Source organism: Monomorium pharaonis, chromosome 10, assembly GCF_013373865.1.
Source record: "Monomorium pharaonis isolate MP-MQ-018 chromosome 10, ASM1337386v2, whole genome shotgun sequence".
Lineage (NCBI taxonomy): Eukaryota > Metazoa > Arthropoda > Insecta > Hymenoptera > Formicidae > Monomorium > Monomorium pharaonis.
In genome coordinates, this window is record NC_050476.1 from 5,271,099 (window position 1) to 5,288,310 (window position 17,212).

Consider the following 17,212-nt stretch of genomic DNA (forward strand, 5'->3'; position numbering starts at 1 on the left):
GCGCGAAAAATATCATTCTACTGTTAAGAAAAACGATTACTTGATTTTCTTTTTTTTTCTAGCAAGTAACGATTATTCTTAATATATCCCCTCTCCTTCGGAATTGTCTTCAAATTTACTCGTCACAAATTTTAGAAAAACTTATTACATATCGAAAAAAGAATTTATACCATTTCGAAGAATATTATAAAATTATATTAGAAAAAGATCAAATTTTTATTTTAATTTCACATTTTTCAAGTATTAAATTACTAGGATTCAGAACATATTTGAAATCTGATCCTTATGATAAAGTTATAGATTTTCAGATATGTAAACTTAATTGAAATATTTGAAATAACTAATATTTACTTAATTCAAGTAATTTACGGTATGTAATTTTCTGTATATACAAAGAAGTTTGTTTCAAGTGAATGAGGAGTGTATTATTAAGAAATAATTTTCTACAAAAAGAATTGTTAATTAAAAGAAGAAAATTGTGTAATCGCTTTTCTTAGAATTGCATTTTTATGCGTATACATATCATTATCATTATCAAAAATCATTAATTTAATAAAATTTCGAAAAAATGTCAGAGAGTTTCTTACGACAAATGCAACAGTGTCTATTTCTCTACCTAAATTGTGACACAAAACGATAATTAATTTTCGCACCCTAATTTATGATTTGCTCGGTATATTTCATCTTCCATTTACAACTTCCTCGAAGTCAGTATTATTATTATGTTTCTTGATACTTTTGATGACTGATGAAAGATGGGACAGATTGCACTAGCGAGAGTTGTGCAACTCGATAATCCGTGCATCTTCTGGCCTACTTTAATATTTCGGGTAACATCGTCCCAATCGCGTGTGTAGCGAACAGAAACAGCATATTGGAGATTGTCCAGGAATCATCTCGGCTCGCTTTAGATTTGGCTGTTCGACCGCGGTGATTTTAATGAGTTATAATTCTCGAGGATCAATATCCCGCGATGCGCGACCTCCAACATGATATCTGTCTAAAAATAACGCGTGTCTTCGCAGATCAAGGAACCGCGGCATGACCAAAGCATCGATACGAACACGTTTATTAACGATATCGACGGCTTCGTGCGGAAAAAAGCTCCCCGGGAATTTAAATCGAATAGAAAGTTTTCTCTTCTGTCTTTTGCTTCATTTGTAATAATATTGGCAATAATATTCGGAATCATGTTTCTTCAGAATTCCCAGCAAAGAAAAGGGATAAATTTTTTTTTTCTATATTTATATAGTGCTTACATATATAGATCGTCTTTTGGATTTTCTGCAATTTTTTTCGTAACTATAGGCGGAGAGACTCGTTGCAATAATAATGCGATCTATAGTACGTAACAACAGCTGATTACATAATCGCCGTCGATAATATCTTAGATATGTCGGTATGTAATTATTCCCTCTCTTCGAAATTAAACTTTCTGGCTTAAGGTAAAACGGGAAGAAGCCGATTGAAAGAAAGCAGGAAAAAATTATCTGGGACATCCCGGTACATCCTACTTTCGTGGTTATTGCGCGAAATGATGAGCAGGAGAAAATAATCTGCAATTAATCAAGAGCCACATAACCATGAAAGCATAATTTGGTGTGCGCACCGTGGTATTTTCTGTATCGATAGAAAGTCCGCTTTCCAACGCGCTTTGGAGTGATATCCGCCATGTTCGACCTGTGTACCGTGCTACGGGAAAAGATAATGCAGGAAAGTATCCCTCTCTAACAGAACCAATCGCCACAATTCACGATAATACCAGCAGAAAAATCCCAACAATAAACTCGTGACATGTTGGATTAGGTTTCAATTCTTCGAGTGAATCAGCACTGTTGGCACAAGTTCGACCGGGGGAGGGTTCGGTGAAAAATGGCTCTGCTTAGCCCGAACTTCGACGTTTCACTTGACCCCGCGGCAGACACGTAAGCAGTTTCCATGTGCGTCATCATGACAAAACATTCAGGTTAATCGATCTCGCGGGGCGACCGACCGGCTGGCCGGAAGTTTTCGTAGGGTGCACTTTTGACGGAAGTGTCCGTCATGCAGATACCCCAAATCAGTTTTTTTCTCTGTGACGTCAACGGCCCATTTTTAGAATTCCGATGATAGCTAATGGAAGCTTTCGACTTTACCGCAAAGAGTCCAAAGATTCAAAGAGAGTTTTAACTTTGACACATAAAAAGCCGGAGTTGGAGGATCGACGTTTTCTATTATATGAATCTTTTTAATATCTGACACATGTACGTGTAAAGTATTTCAAAGAAAGCGAGAGAGAAAGAGACAAAGAGAAAATTGACAAAAATTTAATTTGCAAATTCAATACATATGTCATTGTTTTTCAGCAACTTTGCAATTTAATGGCGTTTTCAAAAATATCTTCTGTTGGAAACTTTTTTGTCTCGTTGCATGTTTATCATGCATGCCATTACGTGGAATAATATATTCACCCTTGCATACATACAACTGTAGTAATGCGAAACTTTCGTGGGGAACGAGACTTCACTCTGAATTTGCAAATGGTCACGAATATTTATTGAGAATTAACTCTACGAAGTGAACAATCCATTTTTGGAATTTCGATTTAACTCTGCTATTCTGTAAGCTGTTTTTAATGTATTTTATTTTATTTTCCAAAATGTATTTTATTCTCTTATTAATATTTTATTTAAAAATTCGTTTTCCTCTGGTGTTTAAATAACTTTTTATTTGTTAATGTCATCTCTTTTCTGTAAAAATTTTTTATTTTTCACTTTTTAGAGCTCTTTTCTCTAATTCACTCATTTTCTACAATTTTCTTATTTTTGTCAAAAAAAGGAAGATAATACTTGTATTCCAAATTGTTACATCAAAATCGCATTTAAAAATAATATTACTAAATTTCAGTGATATAGAAAGCATTCAAATGGTAAAACTTTGTTTTTTGAGTTAAATCATACAGCTGAGTGACACAATCGTATAAATCGTATAAAATTCTATCAGAGACAGCACAGCTAATCTATAAAGTTCTGATTTTCTCTCTCAAGCAGTTTTTAAAAATTACGTGACGTCTTTTTAAACCACGAAATTTTACACTCAATGATTGTATTTTACGTGAAATATTATCGAGTGTAATTATCATCTAGAGTCTAGATAATCCATTATCGTCGTAATCATTTTTGAATACGATGCCCTCGATCTTATTCCCTGCTTTCTTCGCATCCCCGTAATCCCCAGAGAAATTGTATTAGTCTTTCTCACGGAACGATCGATCCGCGTTTTATTTGCGAACCTCGCAAAGAGAAGACGTCAGCTTTTTCAATAATTTTCTCTTTGCAGCAAATAGGTCGAGATCAATAGGCGCTACTACGGAGGCAGGAAATGAAAAGGGCAACTGTATAGGCACCTCGAGCGTTTTAATTTACGATCTCCGTGGTTGCGGCGGTTTCTTTTTCTTCTCACGTAACCGCAGAGGAGGAAGCGCTTCACCTTTGCGAGAGGGACGCGGCTCGCAGAGGCCGTCCGGCGTCGAGGCGCTTTATCGTGCCCCGTGAAATGAGATATGAGGGAGAGAATGTTTATTCGCGGTTTGTCCCCCTCCCCCATCCCCACCCCCATCGTTCCGCGCCGCGCGATAAAAGGAGGAGGCTCATTCCCCCTAATTGGAACGCGCGCCAGTTTCACTTCCCGAGGTAACAGGTGGTGCCTATACATGCCACTTACTCGCGCAGTGTTCTATTCGCGCAGGCTCGGGGAAAAATCTTCTGCCGCGTCATTTTCCCCTCCTCCCCCCCGACACGTAACTCTTTAAAATCTCGTCTGAAAAAGTGAAAATTGAGCGTGTGAGACATTCGAATGAATCGTCCAGCAAGAGTTCTTACATGACTGAACAAGAGTTCATAACAGTCCTATTAAGTTCTGTATTTCTGAACTTTGATTCTTAACAGAGTGGCAATTCAAACATCGCATAAGTTTAATTTTTTCTTAAGTGACGTTTTCACTCCACGAAATTTAGAGGCTACGTGTCTTTGGTCAAGCGAAATTTTTTCGTGCAAGACTATTAGCAAGATAGATATATCAACAGTAAAACTGGCGTCATTATCGAGTAGGCGACAAGCTACTTTCTTCAGGATCGTACGAAGAATACGTGACCAAATGATATTTGCATACAACAAACAATAGATATGACGCAACTAAATAACGAGCGGTTTAGCATTAAACTATCGTACAAGATGATAATTAATTTGATATCATCTCGTCAGGATTATTCGATAATCATCTCAGGAAATACAGCGCGTGGGAATAATCTAGTTAAATGCCGTATGCCGTGTGCGGTGTATATTATACAATTTTTCTACCTTGTACACACGAGAAAGAGACAGAGAGAGAAGGATTCTTTCATTACCGGCGAATCATCGAGGCGTAACAATTAATACGGCGAATAGAAGAAAAGCCGAGTAAATTATAAAATCCGATGCGGGAAATTAATTATCGTTTCTCATGTTGCGCGGTCGCAACGCAGCAAAGAACGGACAATATCTATCACAACAAATATTCTTTGAAAAGCCTCGTTATCGCTTACCAAAGGCGGTGCGTAATTTTGCATTTCCTTTCCATCGCATCGTCGGGTTTGGGGGCTTCAAGAGCTTGATCGCGAGATACTTTCCTTGCGAGAGGAAAAAGAAAAAAAAAATCATCGGATCGATCGAAGAGCCCGTGAGGGTTTAACGGTGCGGTTGAGGTGGCCGCGAACGGTGAAAATGCACATGAGGCTGGCGCACATATGCATGTGCGAATCCGCGCGTCGATAGATCCCCCCCCCCCGTATACAAAAGCCTTCAATCAAAGCACGTTGCGCCTTTGACATATCCGTAATCATCGGCGTCGTGCCCACGCTGCCGGGAGCAACGCGTTGTTCACGCGTCGATTTGTTTTATCGATTGCGCGCCCAGTCGCCGTCGTCCGTCGGTGCTGCGAATCCCCCGGGGCCTTTGTCAAACCGCATCCCAATTCGCATTCTTATCCCACCCCCTCGCCGTCGCGACCGAGGGTAATTACCGCTAATTGGGGACACACGCGGTGGTACCGCTACGTCGCTTTGATTCCTAATTAATGTAAGTAACAGAAGTGGCGCGAACGGATTCGCGTGCCTTCGCCGTATTCATGTCCTTTTGCGGGTACCTTTTGCGGAATGCACTTCCAGTGCCGCGATGATGGAAATTCTTAGAAAGTTTGACCGGGAGGATAGTACTCCGATCGATTATACGTTGGAATAGGACGTTGTAGAAGTTATTCAAGACCCAGACTGTATTGTAAGGTCATCGAGTACCCGCCAGAAGTTGAGCTACGAGTTTATAAGTCGCTCAACTTTTACGACATATCAATGGAAATCACGTGAATCGAACGTAATTATTCTATAGCACCCGTTTGACTCACGGCGTGACTAATGAAAAGCGCGGTAAAGCGGTTAAAGTGCAGCGGAGCCATTAAGAATAAAGTAAAGTGAAATGGGGCTTCACTTTTTGCTAATCGTTTTTAGGTCTTCAGAAGATTGAAAACGTGCTTTTATATACGGGCCGTAATAGTTCCTCTTGTAATTAATTAATTAATCTTCTTGAAACGAAAAAGTAATAGGTATAATAAGTAAACGTATCTAATAATTAATAAGTATGATAAAATTAATTAGTTCTTCTTGAAATAATTTACACGATATATAATATAGCAATCTCTATATATCTCTATCCATCTATCTATCTATCTCTCGTTCTCTCTGTCTCGTTCGCTCGCATATAATGTGAACCACGGACACTCAAAAATAGATCTCCTAGCGTGTCCCACTTTCGAAATATTGGAAAGCGTACGTTGACTATGAAGACACATTTTTTTCGCTCAATTTCAGGCGGAAAGTTGCGTTACCCCCCCCCCCCCCCCATGCGTCATGCGGCGCGACACGTTGATACGTATTTATTATCGTCATAAGATATTAACGCGCATTAACCGCGCGAGAAAGTAAACATCGTCGGCGAAAGATCCCCCATCGCGCCTCCTGCAATCACCGTAAAAGCTGTGCGCAGTCGTACAGACCGCGATGAGACCGAGTTTGCCGTCTTTATCTCCGTTGCATTCGCGATTAAACGGGCTTCTTTACCTCGCGACAATTCTATTATTACATCCGCACGATGAATATTTAGACGTTAGAACCGCCCCTCTCCTTTCCTCACACAAGTCGCGGAATTATTTCAAATATTCAACACGAGTCGTGTCCACTTAACTAATGAAAAGCAGCTTTGAATCTTGATCGCGACGTTGCAACGAGGTTTCTAGTCCTCCGTCGCGTATAATCGCGCTAATGTGTAACGCGTTCCATAATTTATAATATTATGAGACTTAGCATCGAAACGAAACTTTTTGTTCGGAAAGCCCGCGTAGAAAAGAGAACCTAATTAAAAACTTCATTCCGCGAGGCGAGAGGGCAACAGGCTCTCGGCTCGTCGGTTCGTTTATAAAGCCGACGTTATTGTCGTGCTAAAGCCTCCCCGATTAAACATTTGCTGCCGTTATGATCAATGTACTCGCGGCATATTAAATCTTGGTTATCTTGGCGCGAGAACCGCCACCGCGCCGCGCCGTCAGCGTGCGACAATATTGTGACAGGCCGATCGTGACAGTTTTTTCCAAGCGCTACCGGAGCGCCAACGGAGAAATATCAGACGGCTGCGTTACGTCATTATTTTCTTCCGAATGACCTGGATTCTTGTTTGTGCCCCATCGATCGCGCGAATCAATATCTCGGAAAAATTTCACGCGTCGGATCCGCCACCGACGCGCGACGCGGTACACAAGAGGGAAAGAGAAAGAGAGAGACAGAGAGAGGGGGTAGTTCATTATAATAAGACCGATAAAAATCTCGGCTCCACGCGGGCGATAATGCGGGGGGACGGGAACGCGGGGGTACTCACACGGGATATTCGACCGTCGTTTAATGAGCCGGGCACTTGTTATCTTAAGCACGCCGAGAGAGAACGATGATACACTTGACCTACGCCTACGACAAAACGGGGATAACTCGGTAAAGCTATATAAGAAAATTTTTTGCTTATTTATACAGCCGGAAAGTAATTGTTCAAATATGTGCACAGAAAGAGACCTTTTTTTCAGATTTAATAAACAGTTCTGTTCGACTATTCCAAAGCATATAATTCTTTGGTTTTAATACATTTTAAACAGATTTCTTTAGAGATTGAATAAAATTTATTAGAAAGAAAAAAATATTTGGGATAGTCGAACAAAATGGTTTATTAAATTTAAAGAAATTTCTCTCTCTGTGTGCGCACTAAATACCGTAGAGAGTGTAAATTGAGCTTGCACAATTATTCGAGTGATTTGTTGTAAGAGTTAAAATTCACTCCTGTAGGATTGAATAAGACTATTATAGAAGTGATTATTTTACTCTTATTGCACTGTAAAAAATCAATTACACGAATAGTATGTACAAAAATTACACAATTGTGATAAAAATATATAAAATTGAAAAATTGACCTTTTGATTGGAATTATTTCATCCGAGCAAAACGTCACATTTGACGCGACTGAAGATGGAATCAAATAAAATTCGTCTTCGCCATCGCACGCTTTACCACTTTAATCGAGATGAAACTGTTGCAACAACTAAAAGACTGATTTGTGAGACCTGTAGAGAAAGTATTGTGTCCGCTGCTGTCGGTAAGAAGTGGTTCAATAGGTTTAGAAATGGTGATTATGAGGTCAATGGTCACGTTCTGATCGTCCAAGCGAGATCGAGAACAATGAATTGCTGAACGAAAACTTGGCTCAAACTTTGAAAGAGACTTGCACGGTAGCCTGGAGTTGACGAATCAACATTATCTCGTCATAAATTTAATAAAATCGTTTTAATATCAATATATATATATATCAAAAATATAGCGTAATAAGCAATTTTTGTAATTTACAAGCTGAAATATACTTTAAGCGTTTATTTACAAAATGACGTCGATTCGTCACGCTCTGAAAATACGCTCGATGATGTGGACAATAAACAACAAAATCGCATCGGCCGTTGATGCGGGTCTGCTCCATAGGGGAAAATAACAAAGACTTCCACTTTTACATGAAGTACACGAGTGGCCCTGGCGGAGAAATACCGGTCGGCCCTTTCCCGTGATTCCTTCCTCTCTCGCTCTAACCGTCCTCGGCGGTGTAATACGGCGTTATCGTCCCTCGGGACAATACCAACGAGGCGGCGAGCGCGGTTCTGAGTCATCATCGTTGACTGCCAGGGAAAAAGTCCGCCACGACCGCCACCGATGCGGCGCGGCGTCGGCGGCGGCGGCGGCGGCTCGTTACGGTTCCCCCCGTTCGCGTCCGTTCGTCGGTTAGGTACACTCAGCGGGCGGGCGATCGATCGATAGTGCTTTCTGACCGTTTCTGGAATCCCGCTTCGCGCGATAAAATCCCTCTTGCGGTGTCGTGATGCCAAAAAAACCGCGCTCGAGGTCAGGATCGCGCCGAGGCGCGCGAGAACGCGCCGCCTCGTCCCGACGCGGACCACCCATTCGCACCGCACCGGGACATCGGGTTTCTTCCTCCCCCCCCCCCTTCCTCCCTTGACGATCGAAAACCGAGAAATTAAATGATTCAGAGGAAACGTGGCAGAAGAACAGAGAGGGAGCGGACGAAATCCGTGCGGAAAGGAAAAATAAATTTCGAGAGTCACCAAGTGGTCCGAGACGAACGAACGGCCAGCCCGTTAGTGCGACTTCCGAGCCACGTGTGTGTTCGAGAGTTAAGGCCAAGCGAGCAAATACTCGAACGGGGAATCCGATTGTACGGCTTTATTCCAGGAGACCGCGCGCGCTTCCGACATCGATACTCTCTATCTTCAATATCAGCCAGACGCGTTGCGATGCGGGAGATAGGACCATTAGATTAGAAAATATTGCCAACGCATTGCCGGCAGTGGCTACTTATCACCCGCGTGTAAGGCATTGTACGCATTTTACGATAATATCGTCTCTCGTCGATTCCTCTGCACCCGTTCCCGGCATTTTTACAGAGTGGAGGCTAGAGAGAAGGGAGACGGCCCCGTAGTTTTCAGAAACCACGTATTATGTTCAAGGCTGCCGGTCGCATCTGACCGGAAATACTTCAGCTGCCGCCTCGTCTCGACCCCCAACGCGCCGTTCCATCCGTGAGAACAATCGATGCGCGTTATGCACGCAGGTTAATTTCGGTAAACAATTTCATGGAAGCCGCAGAGAAAGACGTAGCGGTGCGCCGCGATTAATCAAATTACGTTTTATCGGAGGCGGGCGCGATCGCCACCCTTCAGCCGGGGTTAATTTTTTCAAAAGATTTAAAGCAAGTCTGAGAGGTATTTCTGAATCGCCGATGTATCAATTTAGCATCTTACCGTTGGGCGTTAAAGCTGAATATTTCACGGCAAACGGGGGAGCTTTCTTCCACACGTAAAGCTGAATAATAAAAGTATCCTCTTAGGAGTTTACGAGAGAAAGGAACATAAACGTAGAAAATTTCCGTCTACGGTGTAACAGTTTTCGCGATAAAGACATGCTACAGCAAACTTATAATTCATGTTTAAAATGACCTTACGTGCACTATATTTGTCATCAAATATAATGGTATCGTAAAATTAAACATTTATTATACTTTTAATATTTCATCGAGGAAAGTGTAAAATATTCAGAGAGTTGAATATCGATGGACCGTGGGATTCGATTAAGCGGAGCTTCCAACATCTATCGTTAATAAATTGGTAATTATTGGAGGGTGTTTATTGTATTTTTTTCTGTACAAAGTAAGAGTCTATTATTATCTTATCACGCGATAATTTCTTCAACTATTTATTATTCAAAAAAATGTTTCAAGTATAAAACTTACTCTGATTCGAAGGAGATCTTATGATAGACACAGATTTTTTTAGATGTGTCTCTAAGTTTCTTGGTAACCATTATTTTTTAAAATAAAATTATATAACATTTTTAACGTAATTCTTCTAATTATTTTGCATATAAAATTATTAGAATTATTAAAAAAATAATACGAGATAATATTTTATACTTTGTTCTAGTATTTCATTTTAATATAAAATATAAAATATCTCGTAAGTTAATAATTTTGATAATCATGTCTTAATATTTTTATCCATAAAATAATGAGAATCAATTTTTCAAAAAGTCTACACAATCTTTTAAAGCAACTATGTGTTTTCTTTACAATTGATTCGTCTCATTATTGAATGCATAAAAGTATTAAAATACATTTATCAAAAAATGTAGTTTACGAAATAAGAGGATTATATTACGTAAAAAAATCAAATATAATTTTATTTTTAAAAAACACATAACATCTTGAATCTCGGAAACATCTTCACCTAACAAATATATCTATTACAAGAAAGAGAGTATGTTTTACTTGAAACATTTTTTTCGAATAACTTAGGTGTAAATAATAGCGTAAAAATTATATATTTATAGTTATATTAACTATATTAAGTCTCTGTATAAAATCGTGTAATGTTTGCTTCGTTCATATTTGATAGCGATCAAAGTTTCGTTTTTAAAGCTCGGCTTTAGATCGAAAATCTAGATCGATCGATTCCCATAGTGTAACCACAAACCTGTAACCATCGACATAGATGTGGAATCTTTCTCTTCAATAATAAAACCCTTTATGGAAGGCGGAATTTGCTTCCGTAACATCATGCAAACTTTATTCCATCGCACGGCGAATCGCGGATTGGAAATGTCGTCGGATTTCACCGGGAAATAATTTGTCGCAAGCGCGCGACGGCCCCGTTTCCGTGCCTTACGAGAAGAAATAAAAGTCGCGCGACGACGGCGGAGGCTGCTGTTAGATCGATAAAATGAATAAAGCCCGATCTTCCGATGACGGGCACGGGCATGAATAACCGTATAGGTGAACGATATGACGATGTGTACGTTAGTAAGTTATAACTCGATCAGGCTCTTGAAACGCGATGCAACGTCGTGTAACGTCGTGTAACGTACGCGGTGTAAGTCTCAAAGTGACGCGCTAAAATTACTAACGGAACTTGTTTGATCTCGCTAAAAGTTGGTTTATTCAAATATTTGGTTGGTTTATTCAAATATTTTGCTTCAATGAAATAATTCAAATATATTGAAAAATTTCTATTTCAATAAAATAATAGAAATTATTTATAAAGTTGAAGGAATATTTTACGCAAAGAGGTCAAAAACCTCGCGTGAGATTTCCGTGAAACGTTTCTCTGCTCACCGTGCCGATTGTTTTTATTTTTAATGCTTTTTACTCGGCCTTAAATTATAATTTCGCCGCGGGAGAAAGACGTCCCGCATTTATTTGTCTCCCGAAATCTGGGGAACGGCTATAAATAATTGAAAAAAAAAAGAGGCGCGCCTCTCTGGCGCAAGTTTATGCAATACGTTTCACGATATACCTTCTGCATGAGCGACGCATAAAATTGAAATATCATGCACATTTACCGGCGTACGACGATGCCACGCGGACTCGGCGGCGACCCTCGACACCGGCCGACCGGATATCATGGAACGCGCGGATTTCCGTTTCGAGCGTTTTTCCTTTCTTCTTTCCTTCTTTCCTTTTCGTCTCTCGACCGCACGCACGCAGCATATCAGTTTTATCGAGAAACGACCTCAGCCGCGTAGTTGGCGAAAAAAAAGAAGACGCGCGTTTCCCGGTGCGACGTAATTGGAAAGCAACGTTTCTTTCCTAATGGTCCCATCCGTAAGATGTCTAGATCTAATCATGAGGCATCGGGGATATATTGTTCGAGATGTTCCAGAGAGTTTATTACTCGCGAGAAATTGTTAACTTTTTACGCGGGGGTACCGCTGTCCGGACGTTTTTCTCTAACTCGATCCAATGCAGGCTCGCGTAAACTGCTGGCGAGACGGAATAAAAAAAAAATCGCGCAAAACAGAAGGACAGTTACTCCGAATTGTAAAGTACGACGACGCCGCGCGTCGCGTTCCCCGTTCCGCGATTAATCCGCTCGATTTAATCTGAGAATCTACATTTATTTACTCCTCCCGTTGGATTTCACTCGATTTACTTTAAGCAACCGACCGACTAGGTTTAATCCAGGAGTCGCGACATGTTTTTTTTTTTTGTTTTTCTGGAACGGAATAGGGACGGAACTCTGGCAGATAGTGAAAGAGTCTCGTTAACTTTCAACCTTCTCTCAAAGCGAACGGAATTACAGAATGTATTTGATATGCGCATATTTTTTGTACACAGGAGATCTGATTTTCTTGTTTTCTCTCGGACAGCGGTGTGTCGCACGGAGAGAATTTTCTAGTAGAATTTCTTTTACCTTCAAAATCACGGTAACTATCTTGAGGGCAACATAATATTTCGACGAATTTTATTTAATTTTCTTTGATATTTCATTGGGATAAATATTACTAAATTTGAGAAACTTGTATAAAATTCTTTAAAATATCACGTTGTATCATATGAAAAGAACGATTTGGGCAAAGTATATTAAAAAATTTGAATATTAACATTTTTTGCTGAAAAAATAATGTGTTGTAAAAAATAATTTCTGCAATAGGCTGACAATTGCAGAAAATATCGAATTTTTACAATACTCTGACAAGGGAACCTCGCGAGAACCCGTAAATTCTGACTTTAATGAAACTTGGCATAAATGTAGAGGGGGGTGAATACATGAATTTAGAAATTTTTAGTTGGTGCCCAAAAACGGTTTGAAGGGGTAAAACCACCCTTCAAAGTTGAGACATTTTTGCGGTTTTTCAATATATCTCGTAAACTAAACAAAATATTAAAAAATGTTTCATACAAAAGTTTTACAGAATAAATACCTCCATTTAACTACGCTATTTATTTTTCGTAAAAAAAATAAATAAATAAAAGAAATTTTTTTTTTAATAAATAGCATAATTAAATAAAGGTATTTATACTGTAAAACTTTCGTATAAAACATTTTTTTTTATTTTGTTTAATTTACGACATATATCGAAAAACCGCAAAAATCGTCTCAACTTTGAAGGGTGGTTTCACCCCTTCAAACCGTTTTTGGGCACCAACTAAAAATGTCTAAATTCATGTATTCACCCCCTCTACATTTATGCCAAGTTTCATTAAAATCTGAATTTTCGAGTTCGCGAGGTTCCCTTGTTAGCAAAATTTTTAAACACTTTAGTAAAATCGTTCTTTTCGTCTATGATTTTGAGAGCAAATTCCGAAATTCTCTCTGTGCGTACGTGTAATGCGTGTTAACGTACGCGCAATGCGAAATAGTCGATCGGAATGCCTAGAAGAGCTTTATGCCCGTATCGAGGGCGTTTCAAGTGCGTTGCATTATGCAGTTAGCTGCACAATATGCCCTCGTTACTGCGTCGAGTCGCCGGGCCTTCGTCGAAAAGCTGGGAAAACGGGGCCCCGATTAATTTTCAATTGCGACACGGTCGTATAATTCAGCCTTTCTATTTCCGACGGTCACGCGACGCTGCACTTGACACACGATCGGCTGGCACCTGCATCATCGTGAGGGCCGCCGAGAGCCATCTTCTCTCTCTCTCTCTCTCTCTCTCTCTCTCTTTCTCGTGTGTCTCCCATTGCCACCAACCCCTCGTGATACTACAGCCGCAAAGCGAGCAACTGCGTGACTTCGTTGCGTAAATTTTCAGCGGCGTACAGTTCGGATATTATAACACATTGTACATTGTGCTTCGATTGAAAGCGTGCTAACCGCAATAATTATATAGTCGAGAAGTAATTAAAGCTTCGCTTAGTGATAAAGGTACAACGGGCCTTCAACGGGTGAAGAGTACGAAACGGTACTAATTAATGGACCGCTCCGGTGCTCCGGGATAATGAAAACTTTTCGTACAAAATCAATCCTGCTGACGCTTCCATATTCGTCAAAACGAATTTTATTAGGCGCGCATATCGGCTAGTATACATACCTAATATTAGAGAGACTTTAATCAACAGTCTTATAAAAGTGTAACTTTTTTTTTAAAAGGTCATATTCTATTTTTCCCACCGCTGCTGCCTCGGTCGACGATGTATATGAAAGTCGTTTACAGTTATATGGCCGTTGGAGTTATCATGTTTCAAATAAGTCGATATTGGCAACGGAGCGTGGTGGAGGGTCACACTAAAAGGATTGTGTGTTGTGCTCCTCTGGCGGTACAACGGCACGTGTTGTAGGGCGGCGTCCGAGCTTTCCGTTATGAGAAAGGCTTCGAAAAGGCGGAAGGGATGAATGAAAATTCCCGAGCGCGCAACATGCGATGCTTTCCGGTAAGAGAGAAAGTAAAAAGGGGGTTTGATAATGAAATTGATATCTAATATTCAGGCTAATAAGTAAACAGTAATGAAGTTATACTATTAAAATAATTACCTTATAAATACGCGATGTAGCAAAGATGAAAATGTTATAGTGTCAGTAATTTTCTTTGCATTTGTATTTTGTCACGTCTTCATTAAATAAGGCACATGGTAAATGACAAGATAAAACAAATGACAAGTGCATAATAAGTAGGTAGAAATTGATTTATTGATAAAGTTAATATTATTTGGACTAATAAGTAAACGATAACGAAATTATGTTATTAACAGGAACACACGATGAAACAATGTAAAAAAGTTAATGAAAGCAAACTTCTTTGTATTTTTATTTTATTATGTCTTCATTAAATAAGGCGTGGTAAGCGGGCAAACGACAAGATAATAAGCATGACAAGCAGATGTAAATTGATAGTAAAATTAATATTTTTCAAGCTAATAAATAAACAATAACGAAGATGTAAAAAAAATCTAGTGTCAGCGATATTCCCTGTGTTTTTATTGTACCTCTATTAAGCAAGACAGGCGTGATAAGTAGATAAGTGACGAGACGCGCGTAATAGGCAGATAGACGGACAAGTAGACGGAGAAGTTGGACGCATCGGGATAGCTCGGCGCCAAATGAAATTTCGCAACTCGGCGACGCGACGAGTTCCCGCGGATCAAGGAGCTCCCGCGCGAGTCGTCCCCGCCGTGTGGTATGCGCGCATAGACGGGGCGCGCGCATGCAGGACTGCGTGTGTGCAAAAGGACGAGTGCTCAATTCGTTTCCAGGGGAGGGAAGAACCGGTCTACCGATCGTGTCGCGGAAGTAAAGTGCGCAGCCTGGCCTCTCCTTCCTACCCCGTCGCGACTCGGAGCCTAATACGATCGCGCCGATACACCTCTCCGCGCCGCGCCTCGCGAAAAAAAGGACTCGAGAAAACTCGTAGATAGCTCGTGGAAAAGAGGGGGGGGGAGGGGAGAAAAAAGAAGAGGAAGAAATGCTTGTAAGCATTTCTCAACCGTAAATAAGCCGAGACGGACGTAATAAGCAGATAGACGGATAGACGGGCAGATTGGCCGAGAGAGGACTCTCACGGTTGATGCCTTTACACACGGGCAGCGCGCGTGATGTTTCCTCTCCTCTCTTTCCTTTCGTGTGGCACTCCGAGGCCCGCATTCTCCGGTATTCATTTATTTACGCGCTCCACGCTGGCCCGACCCTAAGTTTCTAATTTGCCACGAACGCGAGAGTGAAGAGTACACAGAGGCCGCGCGGTGAAATATTAATTAAAGAAAATAATTCCGGGGAATTGCTTCGTTTTAATTAAGATAATAACTCGGATCTCGAGCATGAGATTTCTAGAGAGGATAATTCTCCCCCCCCCCCCTCCTCCCCTTTCCTCTTCTCTTTCTCTTTCGCTCTCTCGCGGGCCGATCCTGAAAGTTCCCAGTCCCATTTCCCGAAGCATAAAGTTAGCGATGCGTTATCTCACCGCGGCACGCTCGACTGGAGAGCGCGTAACAATGGGAGGACGCTCGGTTCGTTCAATGATCGATTCGGAATTGCGAGTTCTTGTGGCCGGTGAGAAAACCAGGCTCGGAGTGTTTCGTCGAGTCTTTTCGGGGGGCGGGGGGTGACGCGGCCGCGACGCCGACAAGACGAGATGAGATGCGACGTGGGTAAGAAAAATGGCAAGGATATACGTATATAGCCGCCCTCTAAAAGCGTCTCTCCCGGGACCGCGCTTTTGTACGGTCGATGTTCCCAGCGTGGCGGTGGCTCGAATTACATTATGTGCGCGATTCCTCATAAATTGCGCAGCTTTTAAATATTTGAACGTCAGAGTGCAGCGGAATATACAAGCGGGAGGGTTCGCGGAGACGTCGGCGACATAGGATTCGTTACATTGAGGCAAGACATCGATGCTTTGTCGTGTCGATATCGACAAGCATGTCCATAAGTATTCTGCATCGCGTTCTGATCGAAATATTAGCCTAGGATCTAAAAAAAGATAAAATAAAAAGGTAAATGATCCGCAAATTGAAATAAATAATATTTAAGCATTTAAATTTACCTAAATTTCGAAGTGTTTTATTTACTACGTAATATCGTTCATAGCAAATAACATAATTCTACTAATAAAATCAAAATCGAGAGAAAAGTTATAGCAGGACCTTGGTGTTTAGTGCAAAATATTTACTCACGTGATTTTATATAGAGGAGAAGATAGTTCAGGGAGGTTCAAATACTAAAACAATATTTTTTAGCAACAAAATTTTTTCTTTACAGCATTTCGGAGGAAGGAAGGAATCTTATTGATATTACAGATGCTGTAATATGTGCTTATCAGCATCAGTATTACTAAATTGATCAATTTATTAATGTGATACTACTCTGCTTCAACTTAAGAAATGCGTTTCAAGATTGAAAGTTTTCCAGTTTTAATGTTTCGAATAATTAAAATTTTGTAATATTATTTTTAAATGCGATTTTGTAACAATTTGATTTGCTGATATTGTAAAAATAATAAAAGCTCTTCATTCAATATATCAAATTCTCGACAGAATTCTCTTTTTTGCAGACAACTTCAAAATTTTTTTTATTTACGTTGACTGTTATGATTATTCGTTGGCTTCCTCTCGATTTTAATTTTTTCTCCCGATTTTTTTTTTTTTTTTTTTTTTAGTTACATCGTTGTTGTAGCAAATGTACCAATGAGCGTGGTACAAGGTTTCCGCTGAATTATTTCACAAAACTCGTTTCTGCTCACGAGACGGAGTTCAATAAAAATCGAATACAGTATACAGGTACACGCGGGAGCGCACGCGTACGTCAAAATTTAATGGGAAGAAATAATTTATTCGTCACTGA

General features: G+C 40.3%; 1 protein-coding gene across 1 annotated transcript in view; it reads right to left on the reverse strand.

Moving 5' to 3' along the window:
* The window catches only part of LOC105837407 (dual specificity tyrosine-phosphorylation-regulated kinase 2), a 42,618-nt gene that overhangs the window by 3,282 nt on the left and 22,124 nt on the right, over positions 1 to 17,212 (reverse strand). The gene's annotated exons all lie outside the window — the stretch shown is intronic.